This window comes from Ambystoma mexicanum, chromosome 10, assembly GCF_040938575.1.
Source record: "Ambystoma mexicanum isolate Mex_15411 chromosome 10, UKY_AmexF1_1, whole genome shotgun sequence".
Taxonomy (NCBI): Eukaryota; Metazoa; Chordata; class Amphibia; order Caudata; family Ambystomatidae; genus Ambystoma; species Ambystoma mexicanum.
In genome coordinates, this window is record NC_090932.1 from 1,158,959,320 (window position 1) to 1,158,973,378 (window position 14,059).

Below are 14,059 nucleotides of genomic sequence, written 5' to 3' on the forward strand. Positions count from 1 at the left end.
TGATCTCTACCGCCCTGAAACATGACACAGGGTTGGCCTCGTGATCCACACGCAAGAATCTTGGACAAGGCTGGGCCCAGCGGGCTGAGCAACACGTCGCAGACACATGGCAGCAGCTTGACAAAATGGCCACCGTGCCAGAAAGGGGCACCCGTCCGATGCCATTCCACGAATACTACAAAAAAACGAGTGTCAAGGTGGGACTGGCTTCAACCAGGTACGTGGCCTACAGTCTACCCTTCATTTGCGCAGAGCAACTTTCCTTTGCGTCCATATGGACAGGGTATACAGCTGCCGCAGCAGCTCCCCGCTACTGTCGGAACCCCCTACCAGCTCTTTGGCCAGTGAGGAGGTGCTCTTCGAGAAGTTTCTCTGCCTCATGAGGTCTCCTCAGATGGGGGTTATCATCAAAGACAGTCCGGGAAGTCCTCCCCGCCATGCTAACGGCACCACAGACTCCAACATCGGGCCCCCAGGCCCTGGTGCAGCCGCCTCCTCAGGCTCCACAGCCAACTCTGCATCCTCTGCTGCCTCCGGCTGCGGTCCCTGTACCCCAGCCTCCAGCGCCATCTACTCCTCCTCCTCCACAAGATCCTCCAGATCCGCAGGATCCGGACGAGGAGGAGGATCCAGACACGCCATCCACAGCCGCAGCCTTCAATGAACGTCTTGTTGACCTGGCGGAATACCTGGGCCTCCCCCAGCCTGAGGTCGAACAGCCGGCAGAGGGGGGTTCTGGCTGAAGTCCTCACGAAACGCTCCTCTGCCAACACATGGATTCCACTGCAAACCGATGTCACCCTGGCCAAAAAGGGTTGTTTCAAGCTCCACTCGGTCCAGCCGGTCAATTGACGCCTGGATGCCAAGTACAGGCAGATGGAGGGCGATACACTCTTGCTCTCGACCCATCCTCAGCCACACTCCTCAGTGATCGCTGCGTCATCACTATACTGCAAGCCTCAGTCGTCCTCCGCCTCCTCCTTTTCGACGCTGCTAGGCAAGGAGAAGATCTTGGAGGCGTACGGCAAGAAGATCTACTCCAACGCCTCCTTGCACCTGCGTCAGGCCAACGTAGATGCCATGCTGGCTGCCGCCAACCAACGGTTATGGTGGGAAATTGCGGACTTCTTCCCGGAACTCCCCACCCAATGCCAATCACGCTTTAAGGTGGGGATAACGGAAGCCAAGCTCGTGGCGCATGACCTCATGGAATCCACAGTGGCGCATATCGATACCTCAGGCCGTGCCATCTGCATTGCCACGGACAGTATAACAGCCAACAAAATTCAACCCGGATGTCCAGGAGTGCATTCTAGATCTACTGTTCGAGGGGGGCGCGGGTGGTGGGGGACCTTTTCCACTCCCCTACGGACGAAGAGCTGGACAAAAAGAACAGCTCACAAACGGCAAAGTCTTTATCCATTCTTACAAAGACCACGCCCAAATTGTACTCTCAATCTCAGCAGCGCACGGAGAAGGGTCGTACATATAGAGGGCTCCGCAGCTTCCAGCAACGCAGATCCAGGCAGCCGGACCGCTCGCCATCTTAGAGCCGGCACATACAACAAAAAGGGGGGTGATGGGGTAAGGGCTTTTTCCATTCCTCAGCCTCCGAGGGAAAGAAGGCATGACGCGCCCCTTCGGGTCCACATGTCTCCGGTGGGGGGCATGCTGGCTCTCCATGCACAATTCTGGCGGCCGAATTTTGCTGACCCCTGGATCCTCTCCGTAATATCCACGGGGTACCACCTTCCTATCCCAGCCTCTCCTCCCTCCTCCCTCCTCCCTCCTCCCCTCCCACAGGTTGGGACAGCAACTATTTTGGCGGAGATCCGGTCGCTCGTAGAGAGCCAGGCAGTGGAGGAAGTTCCAGCCTCCAAGTGATGCTTCGGCTTCTACTCCAGGATTTCCGCCATTCAGAAGAAGAACCAGGCGGGCCTGAGAGTTGTGCTGGACCTTTCCACCCTCAACCTCTCCTTACACCTGCAAAAATTCAAGATGGTTATGCCAGCTTTTTTAGCGGAGCCTGTGGACAGGGGGAGACTGGATGTGCTCCCTGGACCTGAAGGACGCGTACCTACACGTCCTGATTTGGCAGCCCCATCGTTCTTTCCTACGGTTCACGATCATGGGCTACCATTTCCAATACAAAGTCCTTCAGTTTGGCCTCAATTCTGCCCCCAGGGTCTTTACCGGACTCATGAACACTGTAGTGGCCCTCCTCAGAGCGCAGGGCCTCCACATCTACCCATACCTCGACGACTGGCTCGTCAGGGCTACATCTCGGGAAGAGGTTCACCACTCTTCCCACGACCTTATGAACACACTGCATGACCTGGGCTTCTCGCTCAAGCTCAACAAGTCACAGCTGCTGCCTACGCAGACTGACATTCCTGGGACTTATGTGGGATACGTGCTCCGAGAGGGTTTTCCCGTCTGAAGACAAGATCTCGGCCATCAAGAGGGCCACCACCCACTTCGTCAGCAGAGAGGTGACCTTGGCATGGTGGCACCAACATCACCTGGATGCACTAGCAGCGGTTCTGTTAGCCGTGCCGCACAGGAAACTAAGGTTCTCCAGCATGGGGTCTGGCATGGATTCACATGCTCATGAATATTCCCCGTCGTCAGGCTGGGAATCCTCGGTAAAGAAAAAAACAGTATCAGTTTCGTTTCTGATCTGTCTTTCGTAGTAGTAACCAATCACTGATCTCTGCGTCATACTGACCACAGCCAATGACTGCCCTCTCTCTAAGCCCCGCCTCTGGCAGCCATCTTCAGATTTTTGCCGCACGTTCAAGTGTTGGGATCCTCGTGCTATTGCTCTCGAGCGTTAGTGGTTTTTTTTCGCGTTTTTTCTTAGAAAAATGTCTTTTTTCGGTCAAAAGAGCCTCAAGCTCCACCGTTTCTTTATCCGATCAACGGGGACCCGTGTCGGATTCTTCTATGCCCCTCAAGGGTGAAGATTTCGTCGAGCACGCTTTTGGAGGATTCCAGAAGTTTCTCAGCCCCTTCTCGAGCATGGCCCAGGAGAAGCGAAGCTCGACGCCCGGAAAGCTGTTCAGGGTCTCCCCTGGATGCCAGCTTCAGAATGTCTTTAAGGAGGACGAACACTCCCTTTGCCTTTACTGCCTACATGAGGACAAGACGCACGTGGAGAAGGACTGCGTTTTGCGGCAATATGTCGGAGCGGACCATGAAGGACCGCCATCAACGTCTCGCCAACTGGCTGGAAGGAAAGAGCCTGTCAGGCGAGAAGAAGTCCGAGCGGTCTTCTAAGACCTTTGAGGGCGCCCCGGCGACGGTGGTCCAACAGAAGGCCAAGCACTGCGAGTCCGCTGGCACCAGAAGCGCCGAACGGTCGGGCTCTACGGGCGCCAGGCAGGGCGCATCCTCCCCGGCGCCATCAACCACGAGCCAATGCTCTGGCTCGGGTAAGAGGAAGGCCGAGCACCCGGCGAAACTCCTGGAGAGACCCCGGTCGTGCCCTAAGGCCCCATCGGAGGGGGAGCGAGGTGGTGACCCTCCCCCCAAGGAGAAGGCGGTGAGCGCACCTAAGGTGGTGAAAGCCTTGATCCATCCGGCCAAGGCCTCTATCGAGACAGTCGCGGCGGCCCTGTGGAGGCTACACCAGTGGTGGCGACCTCGGGGCCCAGAATATCCCTGCCACCGCAGAGGGAGTCCTCTTTCATGCCCATCGACAGGACCCCTGTGAAACCTCCGACGAAGAAAAAGGGGGGGCCAGGAGGTCGTCGTGGACTCGGCCTCAACCTCTGAGGAGGGGCTGATCGAAGTCTTAGGCCACGGCTCTGGCGTGGAAGAAGGCCATCCTGTCGGGAGGGACCCCGACGTGGAAGACGACGAGGGCGTCGAGGGTGCCGACGGGGCTCCTGAGCGCCCGTCGGAACTCCCTCAACCAGTGCCGCAAGACAACTCGGCGGCCATTTTGTTGGCTATACAGTCCTTATGCTCGGAGATAAGGACGAATCTGCCGTTACCACCAACGGAGGAACCGCTCCCGACGGAGGACCCGGAGCCAGGCCCTTCTGGGAGCCCTCCTCCTAAGAGAAGGATTCATCCTTCCCCCTCCTTTTCAGCCATCGTGCCCTGTTCAGCCCTCCTCCCCGTCCACGACACGTGGGGATGATACGGGGACTGACACGGCCGTGACGGGTACAGACGACGAGGTTTACGAGGATCTCCCGTCGTCACCTCCCACCCGGGCTTCCCCGCCCGACGAGATTGGATCGTTTCACTCCATGATCGCCAGGGCATCCGAGCTTTTCCAGCTCTGCCCGGAAGAGAAGAAGGAAGGTTTCCTTTATCAACGGCACGAGACCAAGAGGAAGACGGTCCTCGCTGTACCTCTACTAGACGATATTTGGGATGGGGGCCTCGCCCTCCTCAAGAACCCATCCACGGCGCCGGCTAGAAGGGATCGGTACGAGAAGAAGTACCGGGTCCCGGACGCAGCCCCCTTGTGCCTTCGGGCACAGCCGACCCCGGACTCGGTCGTCTCCGCGGCGGCCAGGAAGAAAGCGGGGGGGGGCGCGGCCTCTACGTCAACCTCCCTGCCGGACGGCGAGGGAAAGAAATTAGACACGATGGGACGCAATCATATCTCATCGGCAGCGACTACGATTAAGGCGGCCAACCCCGGTGGGAGGCCGGCTGGCGAGCTTCGTCAGCGTGTGGGAGTCCATCTCCACCGACCGTTGGGTGCTGGACGCCCTGGCTCAGGGTCACGCGCTCGAGTTTCTAAAGAGGTGCCCGCGCGTCCCTCCTGTGGCTAGGAACATCACGTCCCTCAACTTCTCTTGGAGGTAAAGGCGATGCTCAAGAAGGGCGCCATCGAGCTCGTCCCAAAGAGGCTTCGGGGCTCCAGAGTTTACTCAAGATACTTCCTCGTGAAGAAGACGGGAGGATGGCGTCCCATCCTGGGACCTATGATGACTGAACAAATTCATCAAGGCACAGAAGTTCCGGATGGTCACCCTCCAACACGTCCTGGGTCAACTGGAGGAGGGCGATTTCCTGTCGTCGTTGGATTTGGAGGATCCCCATCCTAAAGGGACACCGAAAGTTTCTCAGGTTCGTGGTCCAAGGGCGTCACTACCAGTTCAGAGCCCTTCCCTTCGGATTGAGGTCGGCACCCAGGGTGTTCACCAAGTGCCTCGCACAGGTGGCGGCGCAGCTGCGCCGAGAGGGGATCCACGTCTACCCCTACCTGGACGACTGGCTCATCTGAGCGAAGATGAAGGAGCTCGCCACGGAGCACACGGCAAGGACCGTCAACTACTCACGGACCCGAGATTCTCCATAAACTACGCCAAGTCCCACCTGGTGCCCTCTCAAGACGCACTGTTTCTGGGAGCGAGGCTCAACACACTGTCGCTTCTGGCCTCTGCGTCGGAGGAAAGGACGAGGGCCATCTTGGGCAAGGTGCAGTGCATGCTGGTTGCGGACGCGGCCAGGGTGAGATCCGTCAAGTCCCTCCTCGGAATGATGTTGTCTTGCATTTATCTCATCAGCCTGTGCAGGCTTCGGATGCGCCCGTTGCAGGAGTTCCTGGACGCTCGCTGGATCCAGACGACGGGCGGCTTCGAGGACAGGATCACACTCGACGAGAGTTTCCGACGAGCGATCCGGTGGTGGGGCACCCGCGCTCATCTGACGGCGGGCATGGACCTCCAGACCCCGGGCCACCAGAAGACAGTGACCACGGATGCCTCCCTGGAAGGGTGGGGAGCGCACACCGAAAACCTGCACGCGAGGGGTCTTTGGCTGCCGGCGGAGAGGTCCCTCCATATCAACGTCCTGGAACTCCGTGCAGTGTTTTGGGCCCTCAGGTCTTTTCTTCCGTCCCTCAAGGGCAAGGAGGTGAGGACCTTCACCGACAACACCACCACCATGTTCTACATCAGGAAGCAGGGCGGTACCAGATCCCCAGCCCTGTCCAAGGAGGCACAGGACCTGTGGCATTGGGCCGTTGCCCAAGGGATGTTTCTGGTGCTGTTTCATCTGGCAGGAATAAAGAATCCCATCGCCGACTCACTCAGCAGAGAGCTGCGCTCGTGCCACGAGTGGGAACGACGACAGGATCTGGTGGACTGCCTCTTCCGACGGTGGGGCACACCCCAGATCGACCTGTTCGGGACGGCGGCGAACTCCAAGTGCCGGAGGTTCACCAGCAGGTTTCCCCAGCTGAGGAGCATGGGCGATCTTTCTCGTTCCCTTGGGAGGGCCTGTCCCTCTATGCGTTCCCACCATTGCTGCTGCTGATCCGGCTCATCAACCAGCTCAAGAGGTCACGGTGCAGGATGATCCTCGTCGCACCTGCGTGGCCGAGACAGATATGGTTCCCGGACCTTCTGGACTTGTCAGCGTCCCCGTCAATCAAGCTGCCAGTGGACGCGGATCTTCTCTCCAGGGAAGGAAGCGCCATCCTCCATCACGACCCGAAGTCGCTGAACTTGCAGGCCTGGCTCCTGCAGCGTTAGAGTTTGGAGGCTACGACATACCGGCCGACTGCAGAGAGGTTCTTGCAAAGGCCAGGGCGTTCAACTCTTAAATGCTATGGACACAAATGGAAGAGGTTCTCTGTCTGGTGCCACGCACAGAAGATTAACCCACTGCAGATTACGGCTCCCCAGGTACTGCCGTACCTACTGATGCTGGCCAAGGCTGGACTGGCGCACGCGTCCATCAAGATTCATCTTGCTGCGATCTCCTGATACACCAGAACCACGGGGCGGACGTCTTTGTGGTCTCATCTTCTGGTGAAGGAATTCATGAAGGGACTGTTCAGATCGTTCCCGCCGGTGAAGGCTCCGGCCCCGGCGTGGGAGCTCAACATGGTGCTGACCAAGCTCATGGGACCTCCGTTCGAGCCTCTGCACTCGGCTCCGTTGAAGTTCTTGTCGTGGACAACAGCGTTTCTTGTGGCCATCACCTCCGCACGACGGGTGGGAGAGATCAAGGCCCTTTCCTGCAAGCCCCCGTACTTGACTTTTCACGACACGAGGGTGGTGCTCAGGACGCACCCCTCCTTCATGCCCAAGGTGCTGTCGGACTTCCACCTCAACGAACCCTTGGTGTTGCCTGTTTTCTTCCTGTCGCCTTCGTCGCCGGCTGAAAGGACTTTGCACTCACTGGATGTGGCTAGCGCGCTGAAGTTCTACGTGGACCGCACAAAGTGTTTTCGGAAGACGTCACAACTTTTTGTGAACTTTGGACCTGTCAATCAGGGGAAGGCTCTCTCGAAGGCCTCCATTTCCAGATGGCTCTCCGGCTGTATCATGTACTGTCATCGGTTGGCAAACCGACCGCTGCCTGGCCGTCCGAGAGCCCATTCCACCAGAGCGATCGCAGCTACCACGACGTTCCTATCTGGTGTGCCCTTGCTGGACATCTGCAGGGCTGCTACGTGGAGGTCGACGCACACCTTCATGAAATTCTACTGCGTCGATCGGGATTCCAGGGAGGAGTCCAGGGTCGGCCTAAGGTGAGCCTGGTGAGGAGGTAAGAATTGCTTAATGTTGAGTTTGATGTAATGCTTTATACTGAGCCTTTGCCACATCCCGTGGTTGTGCATGTGTGTACTGCTATGTATTCTTTCATGAGCATGTGAATCCATGCCAGACCCCATGCTGGAGAAGGAACAAGTTACTTATCTATAACTGTTGTTCTCCAGCATGGGTCTGGCATGGATTCACATGCGAACCCTCCCGCCTACCCCTCTACGGCTCTTCACTTGACGGGCTACCAAATCTGAAGATGGCTGCCAGAGGCGGGGCTTAGGGAGAGGGCAGTCATTGGCTGTGGTCAGTATGACGCAGAGATCAGTGATTGGTTACTACTACGAAAGACAGAAACGAAACTGATACTGTTTTTTTCTTTACCGAGGATTTCCAGCCTGACGACGGGGAATATTCATGAGCATGTGAATCCATGCCAGACCCATGCTGGAGAACAACAGTTACAGATAAGTAACTTGTTCCATCTGAAGGATTCAGCTGCACTTATCGGCCTCATGGAATCCGGAGCGGGGCTCGCAATCCGAGATGATCAACGTTCCTCCATCTCTCCACCTGGACCTAACTTGGTGGTCCATGGACTGCAACCTACGGACGGCCAAGCCCTTTCAGCCGCCCGCTCCGCAGGCCACCATCACCACAGACTCCTCGCTCGAGGGCTGGGGAGCTACCCTGGACGATCTCTCGGTCCACAGCGCCTGGCCCGACAAGAGCAGGAATGCCACATCAATTGGTTGGAGCTGAACGCCATCTGGCTAGCGCTCAGAGCATTCCTACCACTTCTCAAGGGCAAGGATGTCCTCATCCAGACAACTTGACCAGCATGTACTAAGTCAACAAGCAGGGAGGCACCAGATCCCCCTCCTCTGTGCAGACTGGCAATCAGCAGGTGGGAGTGGGCCCTGGAAAACGACATCTACCTACATGGCAATCCACCTTCGGGGGAAGCCAACCTGGAGGCGGACAGGCTCAGCAGGTTGGGAGTGGACAATTAAGAGTGGCAGCTAAACGACCTAGTCATTCAGGAGGTCTTCTACAGGTGGGGTCAACCCCAAGTGGATCTCTTTGCCACGCGGCACAATAAGAAGTGCCCTCAGTTTGCCTCCTGGCAGGGACGGCCAAGGCTCCCTGGGCGACGCTTTTCAGATTCAGTGGAACATCATGAGGGCTTACACCTCCCGCCCACTCTGCTGATTCCCAGAGTGATTTGCAAGATCAAGGAATCTCACCAGCTCAACATTATTCTAATGGCTCCATGGTGGCCGGCCAGGCCATGGTTTTCAGAGCTGCTCAGCCTCTCTGAGGTGCCTCTGAGTCATGTTTTTTGCTGATCCCATGGACGATGCACAGTGTGCTGCACTGCCTGGATGTCGGGTGTGCCCTGGAAGTTTACTTGGACAGTACCAAGTGCTTCTGCAAATTGAACGACCTGTTTGTCACTTTCGGAGATTCAAGACCGGGCTATCAGCCTCTAAGGCCTCCCTATCTCGCTCGATGGTTGCAGCCATCAAGGAATGGTACTAGGGCCAGCACAAGCAGCTTCCGACCAACATGCATGCCCACGCAGTCGGGCCAAAGCAACGGCCATCGCATTCCAACGCCATGTCCCTTGGCAAGTTATAAGCAGGGCGGCCACGTGGCCCACTCCCTTGGCTTTCTGCAAGCATTACTGTTTGGATGCCGGCTCTAGATCAGATGCTGCTTTCGGACAGGCGGTGCTCAGGAACCTATTTGCTTAAGGAGGGTCTCCTCTCCACCCTGTGGCTACATTCAGTTGTAATTGCCCTTGCAGTTTCGAGGAAAGGGGACGGGACGTAAGAGTAACTAGAAGTTACTCACCGTAGTGACTAATGTTAGGGAGAATTCTCAGAAATGTGTTAATTCCCTCCACCTTAGAGACCCCCAGCAACTATGCTGGATTTTGAGGACTTGATTTTTTTTTTTTACCTGGAGAGAGTGAGACCCTTTTTTCCCATTTTATACACTGTTTCTTTTTGGTTATGGAGTCTAACCAACTCCATAGGCATCATCTTTTACAAATGTCACAAAGCACCTTCAGTGCAGTGCCATAGGGAAGTCTTCCAGATTTCCCAAGGTTTAAATACCTTCTCTGGGATCGGTTACTGTTTCCCAGAGCAGTACAGTGAAATTGACTTTACATAGCAATGTACTTGCTAGACCCAGCATACCCTATCTTACAATAGAGTGCTCGAGGGATTACTTGGTATCCCCTGTGTCTAAATGCTCATGTAACATTTTTCATGTTAACCTTTCCTCAGTTGACTGGCTGGTGGCAGTGGTTTAGTTTTTAACTATCTTGTTTTGTATTTACTGCGACCGTTCATGGACCTGGTAACGTTAACCGCTGTTAGGCAGAATTGTGTGCAGTACCCTCTGGGACCACCACTTAAAGTTAGGACTACAGGTGTAAGCAAAAACCAACCTTTGGTATAAGTCTGTACTACAGTTTTGTGGTAGCGAGCTGAGCAGCCAGGCTTCTCTCAAGAGTGAATGTGAGCAGTACAAGAGGTTACACGGAGGTCTTACAATGACAATGGTTCAAGTAGACACTTACACTCAAGGTTTCTTGGTAAAACGCCTATTAATATATTACACACTCATTTAGAAAACATTCACTAGAAGTAGGCAACTTGATATTATACACAAACACAGTCCATAAGCAAACCAATAAGTTTCTGAACAAATTGGGCACCCCTGAAATAGGTGCAAAATGGCATTTCAGTTACTTTAAATGGGAGCAAAAAGACACAAGGTAGCAGAATAGATCACAAATACTTTCTTCGGCAGTGCAAATAGTTTTAGTTCACTAGAGGACTCGATTCAGTTCAATAGGCCTAGGTCAAAGTCAATGGACTAGTGTCTTGGATAGGAAAGAGCAGTTCTTGTAGTAAACGGTAAAGTCTTTGCCAAAATTCTCAAAAGTAGGTCCAACTGCCCTGCTGGGGGTGTAGCTCTGGTCTTCCCCAAGTGGATTTCTGCCTCGGTCACTCCTACGCAGGCCTACTCCTCTTTTGAATGCCTTGCCTGCAGGCTCTGTCTCTCCCCTAGCCATTCCCTTACTGTGGCTACTATCCATCGGCCACCTGGTCAGATCTCCTCCGTCCTCTGAGTGGGTGGACCTCTCCTCTTCACTCCTGGCCTCAACCACTCAACTCTTCCTTCTTGGAGTCTTCAACATCCACCTGGATACCTCCTGTCCTCCCTCTGGACTCTTTTGCGACCTCTGCGCAAAAGAGATCTCACTCACTGTTCTCCCCTCTGACCCGACTCACTCTGCAGGGCACACTCTGGATGTTCTGATCTCCTCAGACCTTCCCCTTCCTGTCCCGCTCACCACTCCTCTCTCCTGGAGTGATCACTTTCTCCTCTCCCCCCACCTCACCCTCCCTACCCCTCAGGCCAAGCCACTTCCATCACTGCCACCCACCTTCTCGGTCATCTGACCCATGAAGCGCGTATCAGTTGAGGTTTTCGCCGCCACCTTCTCACCCCCCATACCCCCTTTGGCTGACGCTCACCCTGACAAAGCCCTCTCCACTCTGCTATATCTGATAATCTTGATATCCTTACCCCTGTCATGAGAATCCGCATGAAGCCCAAAGGCAAGTGCAACTCCTTGTCACCCTAAAGCGCAAGTGCAGAGTGGCCGAGATAAAATGGCATGCTTCATGTACATCCTCTGACAAACTGACCTGCCGCCTGCTCCAAAGGCAATACCGGCTCTCTGTCCTAACCAAGAAGAGCTCATATCGAAGCCCGTGCTCTGTGGCATCTAACAACTCGTCTCAACTCTTTAAAATCTGCAAGGAACTAGCCAGTCATTCCGCAGTCGCTACCTCTCCTGTCCCTTCCCAGGCCCTCTGCACAGCACTGGCTTCTCACTTCATCTCTAAATCTCAGGACATCCTGTCCTCACTCTCCTCCTATCCCCCCCCCCCCCTACTCCATGCTCTTCCTCTGGCCCTTCTGCTGCCACCTCCTCCCTCCTCCCTCCTTCCCTGCCTTTCCCCTGTTCTCCGCAGACAAGGTTTCTAGACAAATCCGATCTATGACGGTCTCGTCGAAACAGGTTCACCCCTGTTCCTCCAAAACTAGCTGCCACTCATCAAGTAGGGTGGCTGTCCTTGCCGGACAGTCAGCCAGCCAATCACGCCAGAGTGCATTTGGGTCTCATAGGAGACTAAGCACGGAGTTTTGGGCACCTCGCTCACTTCCTGCCCACCACAGGCACTCGGGGGACAGAGGTGGTCTTCATTCCCGAGGCCTGCCAAAGGCATAGAAACAAAGGGACCAAACCTGGTTTGGCACACAGAGACAAACACTAGGAGTTTTCCAAAAAGAAATGGCGAAAAAAGACCACCATGACCTGTTTAAAGGGGCTTATTGTGCCATCTTGAAAAACATGGCTCCCGCGATTTTTTGCTACCGGTGTTCGCGGTCAGGAAAAATCATGGTAATTTGTTCAAAAACCACTGCCTCCAGCCATTTCGATAGAAAAGGGTAGCATTTATCTGCAACATGATTTTCTAGGATACTAGGTAACCCCTCCAGCACTCTATAGGAAGATAGTGTGTGCTTGGTCTTTTAAAAAGATTAGTAAAGTCAATTTAACCTTACATTCTCTGGGAAACCGTTTATCCCAGAGAAGGTATTTAAACCTTTGGCAAGTCTAAAAGACATCCCTGTGTCACACACATGCAAAGATGTCTATGGAGTTATCTTAAAACTCCATAATCCAAGAACACAAGAGTAAAAGATACAGCAAAATACATGAGTGGGGAAAAAAGGCTCACCCTCTTTACAGGAAAAAAAAAATCAAGTCATCAAAAATCCAGCAGTTGCTGGGGGTCTATAAGGTGAAGGGAATTGGTACATTTTTGAGAATTCTCCCTAACAGTCCTAAATGTATGTGGTGGTCCCAGGGGGTACTGCATGCAACACTGCATGCAATTCTGCCTAACAAAAACGAACACCCATAAAAAGAGTAAAAGATTCTGTGTGGGTGTGTGAAAAGGTTCCCACTAGTAATGCAAAAGGTTCTCGGTTTGACCCAGGTCATGAAGATTTAACATTTCTATGAAAATGTTACCCAACACCGGCGAGAGCGCAACCGGTGGGGGGGCCAAAAAAAAAAACAAGCAGCTGCCAATATTGCCCAGCAAGGGCACAAGTCTCTTGGAGGCCTACAGCTCTTACCTGCGACGCCTAGAAAAGTGGCGTGCAGGTAGGAGAACACAGGCATTAGGTCCAAGTAGAAGTGACCAATCAGTGGAGGGGTGCAGGGTGGGAGGAGGAGGGGCGGGTAAGTAGCTACAGCAAAGGGCCGAGGAGAGGAGAGCGCAATCAGTGGGGTGGGGGAGGGGCAACAAGCTACTTGAAATATGGCCCAGCCGAGGGCACGGGTCTCTGGAGGCCTACAGCTCTTACCTGCAACGCTGAAAAAAAGTAGAGGGGATGAAAAATGAAAATCTCTTATCCGCTTGGGAACTGTAGTTCAAACAAGTACATTAAAGAGAAATTAACATCAAAAGGTCACCCATAAAAAGAGTGAAAGGCTAGTTGAGCGGGGGAAAAGATCCCAGCTCAACTAGGGACAAGGAGAAATAGTCCTCAAGTCCAAACAGGTTCTCTTTTGGGCCTTTAATAAATATAATATTTTTGTACTTATTGCCTAAGTGTAAGCATTGGAAATTTCACTGTGTGGACTCATTGTGGACCCCTCACCTCTCCCGAGACTTAGCCCTGACCACTCTCCACAGTTACCTTGACTAGGTCCCTGTCTCTTCAAGAGCTCACAGACACCATGCTGTCTTGCACATATTATCCACTCAAGACAAAAAAAACATTATTGATGGTGGTTCAGTTTACTATATTTGTTAGATTTTTTGTATTTGTTAAACCTTTGCTACAACTATGTTTGTTACCCCCTCTTTTCCAATGCATTTCTAAAATAAGATGAATGTATTTTGATCCAAGATGTAGATCATGAAATATCAATATTTCTTGAAAATATTAAATGTATAAAATATGTTGTGCACCTCCTAGCACTAGAAAAATTAAAAAATGCTACAATGCACTCTCCAAGGGCTTCTTTGCTCGTCTTTTTAGAACACCTATGACAGCTAAATAGTAAAGCCACTGCCATACTTAGCATGCGAAAGAATTTCGCCTTTACCAAAACGCATAGGTAAAGAGTCCTTAAAGGAAGTGGCAGGACACCTTCCCACTTGTTTCAAGTATTATCAGCTCCCAAGTCCTTCCACTCGTTCATGAGCTTACCCTCCAGTTATATAAACCTTGTTTGAGTTTGGCTATACTCCCACAGTCCCCTGTTCACTGTAACTACGGTTGCCTCCTAAAATCTGTCAGTCAGGTCAGATTTTAGAAATCCATGTTAACACTGTGCACCTTCCAATTCTCCAGTCAACTGATATCCCTAAATCTTTGTGTGTGTTAGCCTGTTTTCTTTTCTTGGCCCACTGATCTCCTTCTGACAATCCTCT

The 14,059-nt window shown here is 53.4% G+C and overlaps 1 protein-coding gene across 1 annotated transcript in view; it reads left to right on the forward strand.

The window, feature by feature from the left end:
• Positions 1–14,059, forward strand: part of SNRNP200 (small nuclear ribonucleoprotein U5 subunit 200) — a 983,530-nt gene that overhangs the window by 426,958 nt on the left and 542,513 nt on the right. The window lies entirely within an intron of this gene.